At 35.9% G+C, this 22,999-nt stretch overlaps 1 long non-coding RNA gene across 1 annotated transcript in view; it reads left to right on the forward strand.

The window, feature by feature from the left end:
* The window catches only part of LOC148951131 (uncharacterized), a 38,159-nt gene that overhangs the window by 12,307 nt on the left and 2,853 nt on the right, over positions 1-22,999 (forward strand). Inside the window, exon 2 of the long non-coding RNA XR_016141894.1 lies at positions 4,552-4,676. This is a non-coding gene — a long non-coding RNA (uncharacterized LOC148951131). The remainder of the gene's footprint in view (positions 1-4,551; positions 4,677-22,999) is intronic.

Below are 22,999 nucleotides of genomic sequence, written 5' to 3' on the forward strand. Positions count from 1 at the left end.
TATTTCTTCACCACCATTATACCCGTACAAATTTCAACCAGTTTTCAGTATATTTTGATAGAGCGAATTTGTTTTTATTAGCTGAAGTAAACACGACTAATTCGGAGCGTCTGGTATTTTTAAAAGAAGTTTATTTTTTAAACTATGCAATTCAGTAGGCTATACCCTTATATCTGGCAGCTTTATAAAATCAAAAAAAAAACTACCAGTACAGAAGCGTCTAATTATATGAAATATTTTATCTTAGTGTAGATTATAATTATTTTAGGCCTACACATTGCTCATTCATGTTTTTCTTACTCGAGTAATATATGTACTAATAGCCAACTATTGGTAACTATAACCAAACAGCCTATTGGTACGTTTATATGAAGAATTTCACGGCAGATGTGAAATTGTATCTCGATAATAATTTGGAAAATTTTAAAACCATTTAATCAGTTAAGATACATGGATTAAAACCCTGTGTATGTCCAATGGCGACTAAGTAAAACCCACCCGGAATTCCCTATTAATGGGAAGGTGTTTCTCGCTTAACGGATTCTAATAAGACTTTAATATATCATATTTATTTATTTAGTTCTGAAGGATTTGCTCAAACAATAGCCTTCTAAAAAAGATATTGATGTCAGTTCTTCATTATGCTTATATTCTTTGCCAAGCATTAACTGGAATCTACGGAGGCAAGCTTTGAAATCCTGCATCTAATGACCTTATTGAAAAAGCGAATAGGAGGCACCAATGTTGACTTGCAATTACGGAAAAATCCTGAAACTAAGAACCCCTGCATTTCAGCCGTTAAACCCGGAGCCCCATAAGAACGTCTAAGCGAAGAAATAGGGAAGACATCAGAAAACTAGTGGGTATAGAGGTCTCCACTAGCCCTTGTTATGTCTTATTCCCTCATTGTAGTATCTTTTGCGTAAAACCGTGTGGTTATGACGCTGCAACATGCGTTTCTTAAACAGCACGGACTTGCGTGAACAATGCAGGCATGAAAAATATTGTAAAAGTAGACCTCAAACTTAATAATGTAGGGTAAATTATGTTTATTTAATATCGATATTTTCGTTATCAAAACAAATTTGAAGAAATTTCTGTTTTAGATTTTCATTGTGAGTGCTAATATTAATGTATTTATTTAATTCTGTCTCATAGCTAAGAAATTATAACCCAATTAATTCGTGAATTATTGTATGTGTATTTACTTCAAAGAACATGTGATTCTGCCGCGTTGTTTTTATTACAGGAAAGTGAATGGACACTTTGGTCATTGAGTATTACAATAAGCTGCCCAGTACAGATACGACCCAGTAGCATCTATTTTCATCATATCTCAACCAGCGAAGAGTACTCACCATAACTTCAGGCAATTTTCATCCCAGCTTCGTCTACTAAAACAACAGTTACCTTCGATCGTCGTTTCTTCGACAATGAACCATATTATGTATCAGGTAAAACTATATTTGAACCACAGTATAAAGTGCTCTAACGAACTAAATAATAGCATAAACGCTGAGAAACCCATCGGGCAGTACAAGATATAAATACGTAGATATCGCTGTTGATACTCACTATGGACCCCATAATAATTTGACAGTATAGTGATGATATTTGAAGCTAAACGATATTAAACAATATTTAAATTTAAATGATACTTAAAGACATTTTAAGATATTTGAAGCTGAAGTTAAAGACAATTTGAACTTTAACTCTGAGAACAACATCGAGCATAACAAGATAAACAATATTCAACAATATTTGAATTTAAAAGATATTTAAATTTGAAGATATTCGAAGACGAAATTAAAGACAATTTGAAGTTTAATTCTGAGAACTCCATCGATCAGCACATGATAAACTATATTTGAATTTAAAAGATACTTAAAGACAATTGAAGATATTTGAAGAAAAAATTAAAGACAATTTGAACTTTCATTCTGAGAACTCCATAAATCAGCACAAGATAGACTATATTTGAAGTTAAAGGACATTTAAAGACATTTGATGATAATTTAAGCAGAAATTAAAGACAATGTGAAATTTATATCTGAGAACACCATCGAGCATTACAAGATAAACGATATTTAACGATATTTGAAGTTAGATGATAGTTGAAGAGGTTCGAAGTTGAATTTAAAGACAATATATTAAGAGAGTCACTATAATATGACGACAACCCGTTTCAAATGGCACAAATGAACAATTTTACGCGAGAATACATTCTCTATGTGCCCCAAAATCCTAAAAATGATATGCTGAGAAGAAAAACACCAACACCTATAGTGGGAAGAATCATTTCCCAGTTGACCATTTGAACGATATTTAACGGTCATTTCCCAGTTGACTATTAGGGAAAACATACCGTGTAAAGACAACTAGACTCGAACTGTTCCATGAAGAAACCATAACGTATACGCTTAGTAATTTTTGCCACGACAAAGGGAGTGACGGACAGTAATTTACAACGGAAGTGTGTAGTACACTAATGACACGAAAGGTGATGAATAGATGTGAAGCTACATGTGTTACTTCCTAATAACTTTGACAATTCAAAAATCTCAATAGTGAAAGTGTTTTAATGTCATCAGTGAATATGTTGAACCAAATATTGTATGTTATAAATCATTTATGTATGTACCACAAGTAGAATTATGTTTAATATTATTATGCTATTCATTTAACGTTTTGTAGATAGTATTTATTACGTCATATATACAGCAAAATCAAAAAAAAAGAAAAATAATGTAAAAGTAGAATAGTCCAAACCTTCTTGGAGAAGTAAAAGTGATCAGTGTTAGATATAGAAAAAAAAAAAAAAAATCTTTAGTATAGTAGCTAACCTAGAACCAAAAATAATCTTAGTCCGGGAGATGAATTTTAGATAGGGATGTAGAATAAAATAAGAAAAACAATTGAAAAATTTTAAAACTCCTGATGGGCAGTAACTAATGACGGGGCGTCATTATTTCATGGGAAGGGTGATATGTACCGGGAGTAAAACACGATATATTTGAAATACCAAAATAAAGTTCCTTTTTTAATTCGGACTCCTATAATTAAGCTAAATCTAGTTTCAAAAATGAAAAAGTCCTTAATCAGCAAAGAAAAGAAACTGCAGTCTTTGGATTTCGCTAAGACAGTGAGCAATAAGAAAAGTGCTACGCACACTATTTTTAAGGAAGTTTAAACGATAAGAACCGTGTGAACGCCTAAATCATCAAAAATATTTAAGACGTATTATTGGACGAGGGTTCGCGTCCTTGGGGCACATGAGCCAATGGCAGGCAGTCCCTAGAGCGCAGGACGAAAGAACTGCGTTTGGGAGTAGGGAAAATGTGTTTTTTAATTTTTAATAGGAAGTGAGATCTGAAACGTTTAGTACGAAATTATTTTGGTCACCATTATTGTCTTTGAAGTGACCCATTGCTGTACAACTAAGCATGTAAGTTTAATAAATCTATTGTCTTTTTATATGTGTTTGTTTCTCTTATATGTCTGAGTCTAGTCCGATAATAGGTAACTAGTTCGCCAGTCTCCATGGTAAATGCTCCCAAAGGAATCTGATCTCCAAGTGGCGCTATAGGAGAAATCTCTATCGCCACGAGCAAACCTTTGCTATTACCGCAATCAATTCTTCAATGGTACAGTATTGACTAGGGTGCGAACTATCTCATATACGCAATAAAAACATACGAATATAGAAGTTTGTTACGCAAGTTAATTCGTAAGTTACGTCAGAACAAAATTTCGAGAAAGCCATTTAGCCAAAAAAAAAGTAAAATTAACATGCAAATCTTGTTTTAATTATTCATGTACAGTGACCCAAAATCAAAGCTGCATTAATTCAAAAACGCTTGGAAATTAAATAAAAAACAAGTTTTTTTAAGTGAAAGTAAGGAGTGAAATTAAAACTTAAAACGAACAGAAATTGTTCTGTATATGAAAGGGGCTGTCCCCTCCTCAACGCCCTGCTCTTTACGCTAAAGTTTGACTCTGTCTCCCAACTTTATCTTCTAAAACAATTAAAAACCTTAGCGTAAAGAGCGAGGCGTTGAGGAGGGGACAGCCCCTTTTCATCTACGGAGTAATTTCTGTTTGTTTTAAGTTTTAACGTCGCTCCTAATTTTCAGTTAAAAAACGTGTTTTTTTTATTTAATCCTGAGAAGGCATGGGGGTTATCAGCCCCCATGTTAAGCTTTGCTCGTTTTTAGTTTGACTTTGTTCTTTATTGTAATTTCTGTTCCTTTTGAGTTTCATTCATTTATTGATAGGGATTTGTGGTAGTTTTAAGCATGGAGATTATTTGACTTTATTTTTGCTCATTCTCGGCTTAATGGAGCTTTTTACTTTTCCTTGATAAACTTGTTTTCTGGAAAAAGTTTTTTGAATTAATGACCACAAACACCATACTGCCTTTCCGTCAAAAAAATTACAAATTTGGGACTTCTTTAAATTTCTAATTTTAGTTTCAAACATTCCATTTTATTGTTAGTTTTATTTCATTTATGTATATAGATTGCTGAGGATATAGAGCCATAATATTTTAAGGTTAAAAATCCAGTGGTAATGACATCCAGAAATCCAGAAATCCAGAAAATCCAGAAGGAGAAGGAAAATCCAGAAGGAGAAGAAAATCCAGAAAATCCATAAGGAGAAAATCCAGAAATCCAGTGGTAATGACACATCTTTAAAAATTGACAATGTAGTCGAACTTACAAGCGGAAATTCTCACCCAATGCTATCATATATTATTTGAAAAAAAACTACGTTTTCTAAAGAGTTAAAGAGGCTGAGTCAAAAGTTCAAACCTTAAAACGTACAGGGATTAGGAGGTACAGTTGGGGGGCTACCGCCCCCCAAACCCCCCGCTTTCGCAGCCTTTAAATAAAAAAAAAAGTTTTTTAAACTGAAAGTAAGGAGCGACATTAAAACTTAAAACGAACAGAAATTATTCCGTATATGAAAGGGGCTGTGCCCTCCTCAACGCCTAGCTCTTTACGCTAAAGTTTGACTTTCTTACAACTTTTTTTTTCCGGCCCACTTTTACCCATGAAGATAAAATCGGAGGGGGGTAAAATTTTGCACGTTTCTTAGTTGGAGCTTGGGCTACAAAATGCGATCACCGCTGTCTCTCTGCGACCGCTAAGACCGGAAATCGCTTAACATTGTGGTGGGTCGCCTCTTTATAGAGGCACAAGTGTCCCTCCTTGATTAAAAAAAATGAGTTCAATGATCTCAAGTGTAATCAACCTTATGTGTACTTTAGATTTTTGACAGTAGATGTATGTCTAGTAATTGTAAATATCTACACATTTGTAAGTTTCATGTTTTTAGCCGTTGTATAAATAATCTGTGTAAATACCCCCATATTGATATCTGTAAATCATTTTCAAGTGGAAGATGCCTTGGCTGTGCAAAACCTCATGTCAAATTGCCCATTAAGAGTCGTAGTAGGTTCCACGAAACTGGGCTACCCAGAGGCCACCTAAATTCTGCTAATGCTACTAAATATTTTTTAGACCATCGCTCACACATAAGAAAGCCACGAGCTATCCAGTCCTTTCCAATAGAGTACCTATCCAAAGGATATCCCCTTCTCCGTATCCACTTTCCCACCTCCTTCCTTCTTTTTTTAAGACTCCGGCTGCTTTCCAGCATTTTCCTACCCTTCCACCTATCCTTCCCCACGACCTTGCGTACCCACTTAACGTGAACTCTTCCTACCATACCTCTGCAAAAATAACCTCATCTCTCTTGATTCTCCCAGTTTACCCCAAACTCAGCCGCTTCTTAGTTACTGCTGTTTAGAGTCTCCGTTAGTGCTCAATTAAATGTCATTGCATTTGAAAAAGATGGATTTGATTCCCTAGTCCCTTGTTCTGATTACCTGAGCTTAGTTCCCGTCAAAAATTCTACTAGAACCCCTGATCCCATCTGTGATACAAAAAAAGTAAAGTGTAAAAATGGTAACTTCACAATTCGCTTTCAATTCCACACGCTTTTGTTGAGCAACGCTGAAAGCCTAAACTTTGAAAAACTTAATGAATTAGACACCCTTTCTAAAATATATAGATTAGATGTAATCGCTATTACTTAAGTTCAAGCTAAAAATTTGCACATGTTAACAGTGGCGGATCCAGAGGGGGGAGGGGGTGAGAGGGGCGCGCGCCCCCTAGCGTAGTCTAAAGTATTGTAATTTACTTAATTAACTCAAGTTTGCGCTAATTAAACTTGCTGCTAGCGCAAGTTTATTGGATCAACCTATTTTGTGCCCCCCCTAAATTTGTTTTTGGATCAACCTTCCCCCCCCCTAAACAAATCCTTGTTCCGCCCCTGCATGTTAAAGACTAACAATTTTTCTCAATTTATTAAACTCAGACCAGAAAACCACCCGCTGGGAAAGAAAGGTGGCTGAATTTTGTCCTTTGTCCGTAATGACTTGTACCCAAGTGAAATCTCAATTCCGTGTCTTGCTTCTTTTGATGAGATTATGTGGGTGTGTGTTCGACCTAAAGTCTTGCCGTGTCCTTACAATTTAATTGTCCTGTGTTGTTTTTATTGCTCCCCTAATCAGAGATCCGCTGACAAATTAAATGTATATGAATATATATATATATATATATATATATATATATATATATATATATATATATATATATATATATATATATATATATATATATATATATATATATATATATATATATATATATATATATATATATATATATATATATATATATATATATATATATATATATATATATATATATATATATATGTGTGTGTGTGTGTGTGTGTGTCACCGTAACAAATATATGTTACGGTGAATGTCATAAATCAAACAGTTTGTAGTAACGAGCTGTAACAAGGTGCGACCTGGCACAATAGTAACCGAAACTCCAAAAAACGGAACTTTGATACCAATAGATGCATCAAAAGAATCAGATTTTTATTCTGATTCATCAAGTTTTGTCGTACCCATCAAAAGTTACGAGAAAATTTGACCTACCTTCGAAAAAGGGGGAAACACCCCCCAAAAATTAGAGAATCTTCATGAAAATAGCACCATCAGATTCAACGTATCACAGAGCCCTGCTTTAGAGGTTTCCCATTTTATATCTACAAAAATGTGGAATTTTTTAGTCTTTGCCAGAAGAAAGATCACGGACGCGTGTCTTCTTTCTTTCCTTCCCCTTTCAGGAGTGATTTTATCGACCCAGTGGTCCTATATTTCGGGAGAGGATTCATCCGAACGGAAACTGCTAACTAGGGCAGGTCTATCAAGATTAGGGAGAGCAGGCCTTTCAGTGACAAAAGATGTAAAAAAAATCTTTTGTGAAGATTTCAGGATTGTAGGGCCATATTCTAGTTTTATTGAAGTCCCTTGTGGTTTTATCTGGGGTTAACAATAGAGGAAGACTATGTTCAACAAGTGAAATAATGTTATATATTGTCAAGGTCTTCTCAGGATTAGGCAACAATCAGTTACCTGCAGATTTGTTGTATTGACACCTGAAGGGGAAGTACATTTTAATAACTAGAGCTTTTGGTTGCAGCAAGGATGAATGGTAAGTGGTATGATACATGCATGTTTTGTAAATTGCACAACTTTTAAGGACATCTGAAATTCATGGTTATCTAAGGTTAGAAGCTTGGGGCTCTCTTGAGATGCTTGTGAATATACCTTGAAGTGATGATTACATTTTAAAGATAGATCTTGGCTGATCCAACCTGATGGCAAAGCTCCAGCTGTTGAGTTTACTATAGCACCACCTTGTTTTTGAGGCTGAAAATTCTTCCTTGGAAATATAAAGTAAGGTGGTAATTACTGACCACTGACAGAAAAAGTCCCAACCATGGTCACAACAATACCTCTCTTTGAGGATTTTGCCTTACCCACTATCTTCCGACACATATCCCCAAACACCTTGGGAAGAAAATGATAAGTGGTCATGGAAGTCTCACCACAGTTGTATATGTCACTTGCATTCAAAGGAAGCTTTTGTAGAATTGACTTCAGGTTTGAGATGAACTGCCCAGTGTTGACCCTGTTGATCTTTGTTGCTTGACCCAAGCTTGTGGGTTTGGGCTTGTGTAGCAACATATGTGGATTTTGAGATCAAAAGTCTGCCAACCAGTCTATCCCTCCCTCTTTGGCGTGGATCAAGTTATGAGGGATTGTCTTGTTGTTTGCTATAGCAAAGTGATTGATACAGTCAAAGTTGTATACACTGGCAATTACTGTTACAATTAGTTGGGTTTGCAGTTGGAATCAGTCACAGTCGCAAGTATTTGCAACTTACAAGTAACTACAAAGAATTGAAAGCAGTCACAGTTTGAAAAAGTTGTAGTAGCCCTTAGAGGTTCAATATATTCCTTTCAGCTGTTACTCACATATTGTTTATGTTTATATATTGTTGTATTGTTTATATGTACTTTTGACAGCCTGCATGCATAGAGTGTATTTTGATTTTGTTCAACATGCACTGCAATATACCCTGGTAGTTTTATCTTAATGCCCTTGGCCATCCCAGATATATTGCAGATAGACTATTTTAACATCCTTATTTAGTTATAAATCCCTCTTAACATGTTCTGAAATTTCAACTTTACATCTTTTTCTGTTTCTAAGATGTTGTAATAGGCCCTTATGACAAATTTGAATGGACATAATGTCTTGATTTAGTGCATCATTCCCAAAACACTGCTCTGAAAGTTTCATTGTACTCTCCCTTTTTTTCCTGATATATTGCACATCTTTGTTTTTAACAATCTGGATATGTATTGTACCTTTTGTTTTAGTTTTAGCCTCCCTAAAAGTTGAAGCTTTATACCTCATTCTGTTCACAAGACGTTGTATCTATGCTGGTTTGACAACCTGGATGTACTTGAACCCTTTTGAAGAAAAAAATTACCATTAATTGTGTAGATGGGTGTCATCTTGTACATTCTGGGACATGTCCCAGTGTGTTCCATTTTTTCCTGCCCCACTATTTACCAGATGATACCCATCTACAAAATGCTGCTTTTTTCTGAATATTTTGTCACAAGATGGCCACATAACATTACCAGATAATTTGGCTTTAGTTTGGTGCCACAAGCATTAAATTTTACTGAACAAAAATAGAATTAACAAAGACAATCTGAAGGCAAAATTCTTTGGCAGCTGAGATTGTGAAGTCTGTCAATTAAAAATCAAGATGAAAAATGTTGATAAAGCTGCAAAGCCAATCCTATTTGTACTGGAGATATTAAAACCTGCAGTCTACATGTCTGTTACCCTTGAACCTTGATGATTTAGCTAGTACTATGGTTGATGGCCCCGTTTATTACATCACCTAAAGAATGATGCCAAGGAATGGAATCCATAAACTGGAGGAGAGGGGGATTCTAGATTGCTGGTTTGAAATCAAAAGTGTTTGAGACATTTAATGGAATTAATATGAATGAAGGGAAGAGAAACAAATTGTTACACAATATACATTACAAGCAAAACATAGTATTACAAACCAGTGGTATGTTACTTATGATGAAAAGATGCATTATAACAATTCAAACTTAACAGCAGCATGACCAGTTCTATTTAATATTATATCAGCTACTTCATAGCCAAAATAAATGTGTAATTCTTTTAAATTTAATTAAACTGTTTAGAGGGGGTGGGGTGATGTGTCAAATAAAAATATTTTTTAAATGAAAATTGAGGAGCAACATTAAAACTTAAAACAGACAGAAATTATTCTGTATAAGAGCAGGCTGCCAATTCCTCAACCCTTGTTCTTTCCACAAAAGTCTAAGTTTTTAAAAATATTTCTGATTAAAAATCAAAAACCTTTGTGTTTTAACAGTCTTTCTTAAAGAAATTCAGAGGCATAAAATTTCATGAATGCCAATTAAAAACGTAAGAAAATGCAGCATCCAGTTTTGCAACCAATCTCATCCTTTCTCTTGTAGAGGGTGGGAGGAGGGGTATTTTCTGAGGTGGTACTTTCCAGGGAGGGGGGGGTAACTAATATCTATTTGTGTTAAGTCTTGCTTGTAGTTTACAAATTTTATAGTAATTTCCTTTGTTTTCCCTTTGGTTAGAGTTATTTGGCCTGAATATTTATACAAAATATCTGATTATTGTGGCTTGAAAAAAAATTGGAAACAATTCCTTGTTTGCAAGTCTTTGAGACAAGAATTTCTTTGTTTTTGTTTTTTTTTGTTTTTTTTTTACCACTAAAATATTGCTATTCCTTACTGGTATTTTCGTGAATTGACGGTACTGGGTATACTTTAAGGTGATTTTTGTCAATTAAAGCAAATATGAAGTCTTGCTTCTTCTTTGAGAAGTTTCTTCATAGATTAAATAACACAAGTCGTTTTTTTTTTTCAAAAAATAGTAAGCCAAAAATGTAAAAGTAATCTTAAATTGAATAGTAATTAGTCTGTATATGAGGAGTTTCTTCTATGATTGAATAACACAACACAGTTTTTTTTTTTCTCAAATGGTGGTTAATGATAGATTTATTTGTTTTTCCCCGAACGTGGATTGTTTAAAAACTAACTTAATTTTTTTAAGTTAGTTAGCATTCTTTAATTTTTTTTAAGAATGCCGAACCATTGAATAGTAAGTAACAGTTTGAACCTACGGGATAATAGTTTTTTTTTCTAACGAAAATCAAAAAATAATAATGAATTTAGAATAAAAGTTAAAAAAATAAAAAATTACTTTCACAGCAAATAACGCGCTTGGTGGCGAGATCGAAAGAATTTACATCATGTGCATTCTTAATACAGAAACACTGAGAAAGGGGAAAAAAGTCTTATATTTAAAAAAAGTTATGAATGTTTATTCTTAAATTAATTTCTTTTTATTTGTCAAGTAGGTTGCTAAAGAGTATTTCATTAAAACCAAGTGAAAGAGAAATTGACTTCTCACTTGCATGTTTATGGTCTGGGCCAGATAGTTACGCAAGCTCTCTCTCTCTCTCTTACTTTTGGGAGTTTTCAAATTCCTGTAGATAATTTCCCATCCTTTTTTGGTGGTCGCAGGATTTACTGCTTTGAAGACTATCTTCTCCATGTGACACGCCACCCTCTCGCCATCCAAAAACAAACGAACGTATGGTCTTGCATCAGCAGCTTATCCTTCAAATGCTGGCTTTGTCAACATCTGATGTTCTGTTCTATGCGTACCATGGTAAGCATAGATAATTTGGTATGTTCATGCATACCAAATTATTGAGATACATCTTTCACATTAAGGGTGTCTTGGGTGTGTTGAATCCTACAGAGGATGATTAAGATTAAAATCACAAAGTATTAATTGGTTTGAGGAAAGGTTTGATAGCTTCTTGAATGCAGGATTATTCAAAGAAGAAGGTTTATTTATGACTACTTAAATCACACTTGCTAATGATAGGATGAATCCTGTCTCTAACAGCTTCAGTGATGATAGTTAGTCTTCTATGGGATCCCAAGCAGTGGTCCATAGACAATTCTTCCATGATGAGTGGTCCTTGATTCTTAGGACACATACTGAAAGACGAGGCTGTTTGTTCATCTCAACCTTTGTTACTAATGCTTTCATAGATGATTGGAAGTCAATATTAATCACCAAGCTAATCAAATCATTTCTCACAAGTGCTAAAAAGGCCTCCACCTTTTTGAGAAGTGAGATTAAAATCCCTATCATTTCTATATATTGAATAATTTTTAACATTAAATTTTTGACCAGAAGACAAATGTGATTCTAAGATGCAAACAAATTTCTGGAGATTCAATATACAAAAACCTTTTAAGCTTAACCAGACAATTCATGGGTAAACCTTTTGTATTGAATTGAAAAGAAAATTCATTCTAATCTGTGTTCTGTCTTGATGCTAAATGTTGTTTTTGTTGTTTTTAGTTGATTTTTGTTTTGAAATAGGGGAGAGTGCACTTGCATTTCTTTTTAGGAATTTCTTTTCGGTTGAGGTTGAGTTTTTGTGATTTCTGATCTTGCTTTTGAGAGTGGATATGAGTTAGAAATGGAGTCAATAGATTCCAAGTCATCCTCAAACATTGAATGATCTGGAGTGGTATCTATAATTGTTTAATTGAATGGTGTGAGTGGGACACAAAAATTCTGAAACATTTTTTCAAACGACTTGATATTGAATTTGTTTAGATTCTGAGGATAGAAATTTATTGATCATTTCAGGAATTTTTAGTGTTTAAATTCCATCGATTTTTTTTATTAAGGGCTCTAAACCTCCCTGTTCTATTGACATGTTTGGATATAGAGAAGGGCTTTCAGTGGTTAGAAGGGGAGGGGATTCTTCATCAGAAAGAACTGTGGAACCAAGATTTCCAATTGTATGGCTGATTTAAGGATATCTGCATACTTATTTTTTGTAGCACCAATAGTGATTTTTTCTTCTATTGCCTTATTAATTACCTTTTCAACATTCTTTGTTATAAGACATGCTTTGTCTTTAGCATGATGGTTGCCAAGACAATTAGGGCACTTAAATAATGATTTATTTTCTCCATTAATAGGGCAAGATCATGCTAGATGGCTATTGGCACATCTTGAACATTTAAGATTACTGCAGCACACTTTGGCAGTGTGACCATGCCTTTGGCAGTGGTTGCAGATGATGACATGGGGAATATATGTCTTAAGCTTTTTATCAATACCCAGAATAGAAATAAATTATGGGAGGTGATATGAGGGAGTAAGAATAAACCCATCAACATTCGTTTTTTCAGATGCCTGATGACCAAAGAATGAATGTACTCTTGTTATACATTGGTATAAGATATTTTGTATAAACATTCAGGCCAAATAATTGACCAAAGGGAAAAAGGAGATTACTGTAAAGCAAGATTTAACACTAATAAATAGTAGTTACCCCCTTACCCAGAAAATAGCCCCTGCTGAAAATACCCCCCCCCCCGCAATATATATATATATATATATATATATATATATATATATATATATATATATATATATATATATATATATATATATATATATATATATATATACCCATCATGCCTTACTGATAGCATTTGGCTCCGTTCAATTATCAAAGAAAATCCAGCTAGTTGGCAAACTTTTCTCCCTCTGAGTGGTGGTGAAGCCCTAAAGTAGTTTCTAAGAGAAATATTTGCCATGCTTGGTTTGCCATGGTGGTTATATTATAATTAATGTATACTATCAATCCATAATCAATTTTGGATCTGATAAATCTCTTTTAAAAGTCCAGCAGAACTTTGGGAGAATTTGCCTAGAAGAAGGAAGTAAGTTGTCTAAGGATTGATATTCTTTTCATGCAAGCCTGCTTCACAGCTTTGACTTGAGCATTCCATGTGAGCGTTTTATCCAAAGTTAATCCTAAAATCACAGGGTTGGCTTCAGTCTGAATTAATGAGCCTTTTGTGTAAAGCTGTTGGGCTAGGACACTTTGTTTATTATAGAAAATTGCTGTTTTTGTTTTAATGGCTAATACTGGAAGGGACATCGTTTCTGAGAAAGCTTCTAGTTCAAGTATGGCTTTTTGTAGATTAGTGTCCAATTCTTCAATTGAGCATCCGCATTCCCAAATAGTGACATCATCCGCATACTCCCTTTTGGATATTGTTGAACTTGAAAGTTCAAATTCAGATATTAGCAGAGGGCTGAGAGGAGATTCCTGGGGTAGTCCTACCTCAAGCCTTTTGACTGATTTGCTCAAACCCTGGGGTTTGATCAGTTGGTTAGATAATTCCAAACAAAATGGATAAATAGTTCAGGGAAGTCCATTGAAAGAAAGATTGCACATAACTTATCTTTAGTTACATTTCTATATGTATCTTTGAAGTCTACCAATAAGACTAGTATAAATTTGCCTTGTTCCAAGGCTGCTTAGATGGCTTCTTCAAGACACATGATTCTGTCAAGTGCTGACATTATCTCTCTAAAGCCCAACTGTGATTGCAGGAAGAGGTTATTTTTTTCTGCAAACCATTTCAGTCTCTTTTGGATCATCTTTTCCATTATTTTCCCAAAAACTGGAAGCAGAGTATAGGTCTGTAAGAAGAGGGTTTTTCTGGAGATTTACCTTTTTTCCTAATTGACTTAATGGTAGCTTGTTTCCAAACCCTTGGGGAATCCCCTTTTTGCCATAGTTCATTATACAGCAAAGGCAATTTTGGGTGGAAATTTTCCCCTGCTTCGTTTACCCAAGTATATCCTATTTCATATTCTCCTGGTGCTGATTTTGTATTTACTGTATCAAGAGTCATCTTTAATTCATTCATTGAGAAAGGGCTAATCAGTGTCTCTGTGTGCTGTGTTTTGCCATATAATTTGCAGACTAGTTGACAGTCAATTTCTTTGATGAGACAATATATTAATCTGAGATGATAAATGAAATTGTTTTGTGGCTAAAAAATGTACAGTCCGCTTTCTCGGTTGTTTAAATTGATAATGTCGATTTTCTTTGGCGATATACTGCTTCTGATATGATACAGATTTCTAGTAATAACGTCTGTTTCTTTTGTGCTTTAGGTGGTTCATATTATCTTTTCTGTTCAAACCCGAAAGGTTACAGCGTGGAGAGTTTTTGGGTGACTGATGAGAAAAATCCCCTAGATGCTGCAAAGAAAGCATTTGAAGAATTCTATTTAAGGAAAACTGGGAACAAATGGAAAAATGGTAACTTTCAGAAGTTACCAGGTAAAATGTACCTCATTAATGATTTAAGTAAATCTAGGCGTATTATTTTTGATACTATAATCTATAGGATTCGATCAAGCTAAAACTGGTATCGGTACTTCTCTAGAATCCAGAAACACGCAAGAATGGTATTGCGAAGATCAGATCAGATAATTACCGCTTAGTCTCCAATGTATAGCGATTGAACAAAGGGTTTCTCACTCCGTGAACTATATTTAAACTTTAGTTTTTTGGGGTTTAGGGGGACTAAAAAGTAGCTAGGTTATGTTAGGCTACGTATTTAATATATTTTATGCTTTAAACCGCCCCCTCCCCCACCCGATAATGTGCAAATATATAGCCCAAATTTGTTTCTGAACTAATATATTTTCATCCTATTTTGTTTTATTTCATTAGCATTAACGAAACTTAACTTCTCGCGTGTTTCTGAATTCTAGACATGTACCCTGGTATCAAATTTGGATTTTCCCGAGGGTTGCTGGGGCTCATCATTTTCAACTTGATTGAATCCTATTGTAATCACAGCAAAGGCTTATTGATCCTGCAGTTGATTGCCTTGGTTGGCATGTTTTTAATATTGCTTTTTGAAGGAGAAGGACTTAAACACCCTATGAGTAGTGTCATGGGGCTCCTGAGCACAATCCTGCGTGTTGGTATCACTTACAAAAATATCAAGCGATGGCTACTTTCGAAGAGCGAAGAGGACAGAATTGCATTCATAAATGCGCGCAAAATGCAGTTCGAGCGATTCGGCAGTCCCGGGTTCAGTATAAGGAGAAATTCACCACCAAGCTTCAACTTGCTTCAGTAAAGAGTTGGTGGAGAATTGTCAAGGAGGCTTTACCGTCGTTGTGGGGACCGCAATTCCTTCTCTCCAGACTAACGGGACAGTGGTACAAGATCCACAGGCAAAGGCTGAAGCTCTTGCTAAGACTTTTGCCGAATTCTCGAATCTAGAGGACGACGGTAGAGAAGTGCCAAATTTCTCCGACCGAACCGACACTGTCCTGGAACGCGTGAATTTTTCTGCTCCCAAGATCCTTCGCATTCTGCAGCATCTAGATGTGACCAAAGCCACGGGTCCTGACAACATACCAAATGTTGTCCTCAAGTCATGCAGTGCCAAACTAGCTGGACCCTTGTCATTGCTTTTCCGGCTGTGCTTTCGCTCCGCAGAGAGCGAAAGAGAGGCAAAGTCTACGAGAGCGTCTCCAATAAAACACTTCATTGGTACCTGGAATCAAATGACCTTCTAGGCGATCGCCAATATGGATTCCGCCGGAAATGCTCAACATTTGACTGCCTAGTGGCCCAGTATCAGGAGTGGATAGAACTTCTGGCAATGGGATACGACATCAGGCTATTATCCTTCGACATTGCGAAAGATTTTGATAGAGTATGGCACCATGGTCTGCTAAGGAAACTATGTGTATGGTGTTCGTGGATGTCTGTTAAAAGTGATTGAGAGCTTTCTTTCCGATCGTTCACTGCGGGTTGTTCTTGACGGGTTTATTTCCCGCGAATATCCAGTGAAAGCAGGGGTACCCCAGGGCAGTGTCTTGGGACCCACGCTTTTCCTTATCTGCATAAACGACATGGGAGACAACCTCGAAAACCCTATGCATCGCTTTGCCGACGATTCGACGACACACTCAGCCGTCCCTAAACACGAACCCAACACAAGCCTCCCTTTCCCTACAGATGGATTTTTTGAAAATTGAAAAGTGGTCTGTGATGCATGGATGATCAACTTCAATGCATCGAAAACAAAGGAGCTTCTAATTACCCGATCAAAGGTGCCACGTGAACACCCCAGTTTCTTCTTCAAAAATAAAGCTCTAAAGAGAGTCGACGGGCTTCGTCTACTGGGCATTCATTTCTCTATCGATCTCTCTTGGAACAACCACCTTGATCGGGTGAGAACCTCCTGCGCAAGAAAGCTGGGAGTTACTCTTCGCTGCAAAAACCTTCTTCCGTCAAGCTCGATCATCCCACTCTACAAGTCTTGCATCAGACCCATAGTTGAATATGGATGCCCGCTATATGCTGGTGCTCCGAAAATGCTGTTGGCACCACTTCAGAAGATCTAGAATAGGGTAATTAGGGCGGGCTGCGCCTCTACACAAGAATCGCTCCAGCCTCTAAATGAAAGGTTTGATGTAGCGTTGATGGCTGTTTTCTACAAGTACATGAATTCTCTCCCTCAGAGGAGCTCTCTCGAATTGTGCCCCCCTTTGTCCAGCAGACACGAAGGCACACAGCTCGGTCCAATTATCTAAAGGAGGATACGCCGAAAACCGAGTACTTGAGGAACAGCTTCATCCGGCGTTGCACTTCTATCTGGAATGATCTTCCTGGGGATATTGTCTCTGCAAATCCCTCTGTTGACACCTTCAAAAGAAGGTTCAATAGACATTTAAAACCTCGAGGCCATTGAACGAGGTAAATGAATAGCGGCATATCAGATACTTTGAAGTACCTGGCGCCGTGAATAAACAGGAAGATACTGCAGCAGGATTAAAGCAAGAATTTCTCCGCCAGTGTTTGTTAATCAGCATTTTTTCTTCAAAAATCATTTAAGTCAAAGTTCAGTTAGCACAGATTGGACCTAGGTTAGCTTAAGAAAATATTGGTAGGTCAAGTGGGCTAGTGGACTTTAAGCATGGAGGCCTACTGGGGATAGAATTCCGCCTTTTCAACCCTTCTTTGCACTTCCGCCCCTGTATAGTGAGACTGTTGACATTCCCACTAGAATACTAGGGTCATTGGCAGAGTTACTAGCCGTCCTTTAACGAATATTATGGCGTGTTTTACTTAGTATTAATTAAAAAAACTTTTTCCATAAAATAGGTTTTTCAAAGAAATGTAAAGAACTCCATTAAACAAAAAATGATCAAAAATAAAATCAAATGATCTACTAAGCGTGAAAATACCATAAATCAGCATCGATAAATAAATGAAACCCAAAACGAACAGAAATTATAATAAATAACCGAGTCAAACTCAAAACGAGCAAAAATTAACATAAGTTGTGCTCAAAACCCCTATGCCTTCCCAAGGCCAGAACATAATTTGCACTTTACTTAAAAAAAATATAAATGTTTTTACTTTTATAACTTTAATAAATCAAATAACATTGTATATTATTGTATATATGTATATTAAACTGACAATGTACATTCATTTGTATTTTTTTTCAGTAAAGTGCAAACTATGTTCTGGTCTTGGGAAGGCATAGTGGCATAGAGAAAATACTAAATTGCTTGGCTTATGGGAAGTGCGAGCATTCGAACTGCCTGTTATCAGCAAGTTAAGGCTTGCTTACGAAACTTAAGGCTGACATCAATAGAGCTCTTTTTGCTCGCTCTAGCTGTCTTCTCCACTAGGTAACAATACAATTAACATTTCGTATCATAAATCAAAATAAAGCCATTCTACACCCCTGCCACATACAGGGGATAACATGTTAGTTGGTTTCCAGAATTTTTGAATTTGATAATATGAAAAAATCGAAAAAATTACAAACAAATTAAAATTTAGGGATACAAAAAGGTCTTTGAGACATTTGTCAAAACGAAGTAATCTATCGAAATTTGACTTTGATCAGTCGAACAGAACCTAGATCCGTAGAGTTAGTGAACTTAGTCTAGAAGGATTCTGGTTGGTAACTTAGAAAAAAGGGTAAATTATATTAGAAATATTACCAAACACAAATAAAATGTTAAGTTTCGTTTGGATAAGTACGAGCTTAAAGAGAAAGGGGTTTGTATGTACCCCGCATTATGGTAAGTCTTTATGAGTAAGCATGCCAGGCACTTGTCGTGTTTTTATTGCAAAACACTTTCTCCTAGAGTTTACTGCCTTCTCTTTTTACAATGTTTTAATTAAGAAAAGGTTTTAAAAATATGGTCAATCAGACTCGTGTCAGCTTTTAAACTGGTTTGTTGAATTTCAATAAAGAACCGAGCATCGTATGCCTTGACTTATATTCTTTGCTCCAATAAGTGTCATAAATTTTCCTGGATTCTTCTCTAGAAAACTTCAAATACGAGTTTGGGCTTTTTTTAGATTTACAGCCAGGTTCGTCAGGAAAGGGATACGTCAGGATTTTAGTATCTCTCAAATTTATCTTTTTGTGAGCGAACTCGTTTTGGAGTAGAGTAAACAATAGACCTCATTTCTCTTCCACCATAATCTTCAAATTTATATTCTCCTTCTTGTCCATCAGACATCGGTGCTACCGTGTCAATGACACACATAGCATGGTCTGTGGAATCAGGTTCACAAACATTATTGTGATTTTCATTAGATTGTTGATTTTCCAAGTTTAGCTGGTTATCTTGATTCTCGTAAGCCACATCTGTAGCAAAATCAGTAGAATTTTCTCCTCTTCCTTGAAGTTGTTGGTATTTCATCATCGGAAGACTTGAATTTCCCTTCAACATCCTCCCAGTCAATATTAGACATATCACTATCACCTCTACTTAAACATTCTTTTTCATATTCTTCATCAGCAATGTCTTTCAACTGTGTCTTAGTTTTGGCCCTTCCTTTACTTGTGTTCCTCGATCTAGCATTTGCAGAAGAATTTGGTGATATATCTGTTGTCTGATTTATTTGTATGGTTTCAAGGGGAGGGGGTTGATATCTAGCTACTTGTTGCTCTTTGTTGGAAGATTGCAAATCAGAATTTGATGTCGAATTTGTATTTGAATTACTTACCAGTGTTCTGAAAAATTAGAATTCTATTTGTTTTTCGTGGGTTTTTAGAGTTCAATAGGATAGTTGCAGTTCCCTATGCACATTTCAGTTGTTTTTGGCCAGATATATGAAGAAATGGGAAATGTCAGTGAATGATACTGTCCACTTTAAGAAAATTTATTATATGCATTTGTTTGCTAGATTTGAATAATGATTATAACAATATTTGTATATAGGCAGGCATTCTCTAAACCAAGTTATCAGGAGCATTATAGCCATTTGTGCGAAGTGGGTGGTAGGTTGTTTAATCACCTGTATTGCATACACGTTCAGATTTTTTTTTTTTTAACTTTTATAGTAGTGAACCAAATTATCCCTTGATTAACTCAGACTGGGTTCTTGAGGTGATTTTAATAAATCATTTATTTTTATCAAAAGTAAGCCATGTTTAGAGGCCCTTTAGGTGGTTGGTATGGCGTTGCTCTCCTCTATGTAGGTGCTAATTAATAGTTATCGGGCTAACTCATAGATAATGCAGGATTTTGATCAGTGTTGTAATAGTTGACAAAACTAATCTCCAGTTATCTCAAATGACAGAGGAGGTTCTATATACGCACTTTTACCATTGGTTTCCTGTTTCATTTTAATATGTTGGCCAAAGGCAAAAGTACGTATATACACAGATGCGTACTTTTACCTTTGGATGTGCCACAAAATTTATCAGATACGCACTTTAACCATAATATTTATACGACAGCCTTCTTACATATACCATTCGATTCAGCGCATTTTTAGTATGGTGGTAACAATAAGTCGAAAAGTGAAAAAGTCGTCCTTTTTCCTTTGTTCAAATTCAAATTCATTTAATTCAAAAACAAGACATAGCTCTCGTGGGCAAAGCCCAAATATGATGTCTCTTAGTCATAATTAGCAAAATAAAGTTGTGTGATAAAACTTCGTCAGTAAATAAACTAAAGGATAAACACACTTGAGATTGAGAATAAAATTATCTGATAAAACTTCGTCAGGATAAAATAAACTAATCAATAAAAACACTTGAGATCATTGTAATATTTCACAAAACTTGGCACAAAGCTTTTACTGTAGCGCATGGTGTTACAGTGGACTGGGGTTAGTTTCGGAACCTTCTCGGCCACTTCCCTGGAGGGACGAGATCTTATAAGGACAAAAGGTGGGGGAAGGACTGATCGGTAAATGGGATGTTGAAGGAGGGTGGAGCCAAATCTTTGGCATAATTTTCCTCGGCGGGAAGAAAGGGATTCAAGTTTAAATTCTTTGAGGTAAAAGGAGTAAGGTAGAGGGGATCCGCCATAAATGATTTGCAGTGATCTCTTCTGAACTTGTTCTATTTTATCAATTTCATCCTGGGTAAGGGCAAAGTGCCAAACCGGACAAGCATATTCAACTAAGGGGCGGATGAAAGTGTGAAATATTAGTCTCAGCTTGTCCTTAGGAACTCGAAATTTTTTCAGTGTTTTTAGCATTTGGATTGCGCCGTTAGCTTTTTTTACAATTGTTTTTGTATTCTCCCGCCATGAAAGGTCAGAAGAAATCACCACACCAAGTAAAGTTATTTTATGGCTTATTAGCTCGGAAGCGATAGGAGGTTCGAAAGTCAGTAGAGTATTCTGAAGAAAAGAAAATGTCGTGACCGAGCCTTTGTCCTTATTCACGACCATGTTTAGTTCAGCCGCCTCTGAGGTAACTTGGTCGATGATACCAGCAGCATTGCTCTTCGAATCCTTAGATACGGTTTCCGTTAAGGACAAGTCGTCAACGTATTTCCATCTGTCCCCCAGCTCAGCAGCAATTTCATTTATCATGAGGAGGAAGCCCAGCGGCTCGATCACAGTTCCTTGTAGAATTCCACAAAAAACTGGCTGAGAAGTGGGAAATTGGTCTTTATGCTTCACAATTTGCTCTCTATTTGTTAAGAAGCTCTTAGTGATTTAAATAATAAAGCTGGGTATATTTTTTTCCACCATTTTTTCTAAAAGGATTTTGTGATCAACAAGGTCAAATGCTTTTCTGAAATCAATTGCAATTAAACTTATCCATTTTCCAGGTTCATCCGGGTGTTTTAAAATAAAATCAATTAAATTAACGAGGTAATGAACTGTCGAACACTTAGGGATTTTACCAAATTGCTTTCGATCAGTTACTTTCAAAAGATATTTTTTCAGCCATGTGGCAACAAAACTTTCGTATATTCTGCTTAAGAGTGACGTAACTGTGATCGGCCAGACATCAGTGAAATCATTAACTGCTCCTTTCTTTAGAAAGGGGTTAATATATCCTTTACTCCGTGTATTTTCAGAATATTATTTAGTTGTTATATTATTGAGAATTATTTGAACGGGAAATGATAGTTTCTGACCAAAGCTATAAAGAGTGCAACTGATATGTCAAAAGGGGCAGTAGAAATTGTTTATAATAAAGAGATTTACTGATTATTAATTCCGATGAAATATCAGCAATTGAATTATCATCTGAAGGAGTAGTTAAACTTACTGGAGGATCCTCGGGTGGAAGAGGGGGATAAGACTGCACAATTGAAGCAAAATGGGCATTTAAATCATTCGAGGTTTTCTCTAGAGGCTCATCCTTCATGAAGTCAACTGGTTGAGAACTTTTGCCAGTCAGACTTTTTACTTTACTGAAAAACTGCGACGGCTTGGACTCCAAAAGATGGTCAACTTCATTTTCATAGTAATTTGCTTGTGCCTTTTTGATTTTCCATTTTATTTGGTTTGCCAACTGTTTTGCTTGGTTCACTTGACCTTTTCGTGTTAGGTGCAATTTATATTTTATCAGTTGCTTTATTTTTGAATTTACGTATTGTTTATCACTAGAACAGAATTTAGTCTTACGTTCGGGAAAGCACTCGAGAAATTTTGAATTTAACTTATTATGGAATTCTTCTACTTGGGAATCCAAGTCTTTAGCTGAAGAGACCGCGACCCAGTTTTCTCCCGTTATCCAGTCACCGAATTGCAGCAGACCATGGCCAATGATCGGCCTTGAAGTAACTTCGGTTACTGAATATTTAATTTTTACTTTTTCCAAGGGGTTCCACTGTAACATATAACAATAACTTCCACCAAGCGGTGCTAGTTTACTTCGATTCAGGTAATATTCCGAAAGATTTGTCAGGATCACACCCAGAGAAGTATCTCCCTCAGTTGTTGGGAAATCGACTAGGGTTTTAAGGTTAAGTGACCTGGCCAACAATTTGCTTTCGAGCTTGTTAGCATCTACTAACATTACTACTCCAAAATATAGGTGAGTTCTCTGGAGGTAATCTGTTGATTCCTGAAGCTTCTCCCAAAAAGCTATTCTTGCTGCAGCTGGCTCAGCAGGTGAATATTAGAAAACGGATAATTCTATGGCCGAGAGTGGACTATGGAGTCGCGTAGGTTTGGCGCTGACCCAAAAAAATTAATAATTGTATTCAAGAAAATGTATATTTAAAAGCTGAGGTTTAAAATATTCGCGCAAGAGTGTCATAATTCCTCCTCCTTTTTTCCCAAGATGATGGTCATCAAGCCGAAGTTCCATAAAAGAAGAAAAGTTAAAAAC

Source organism: Artemia sp. Qi Xiang Cuo, chromosome 6, assembly GCF_049724085.1.
Source record: "Artemia sp. Qi Xiang Cuo chromosome 6, ASM4972408v1, whole genome shotgun sequence".
NCBI classification, from domain to species: Eukaryota; Metazoa; Arthropoda; class Branchiopoda; order Anostraca; family Artemiidae; genus Artemia; species Artemia sp. Qi Xiang Cuo.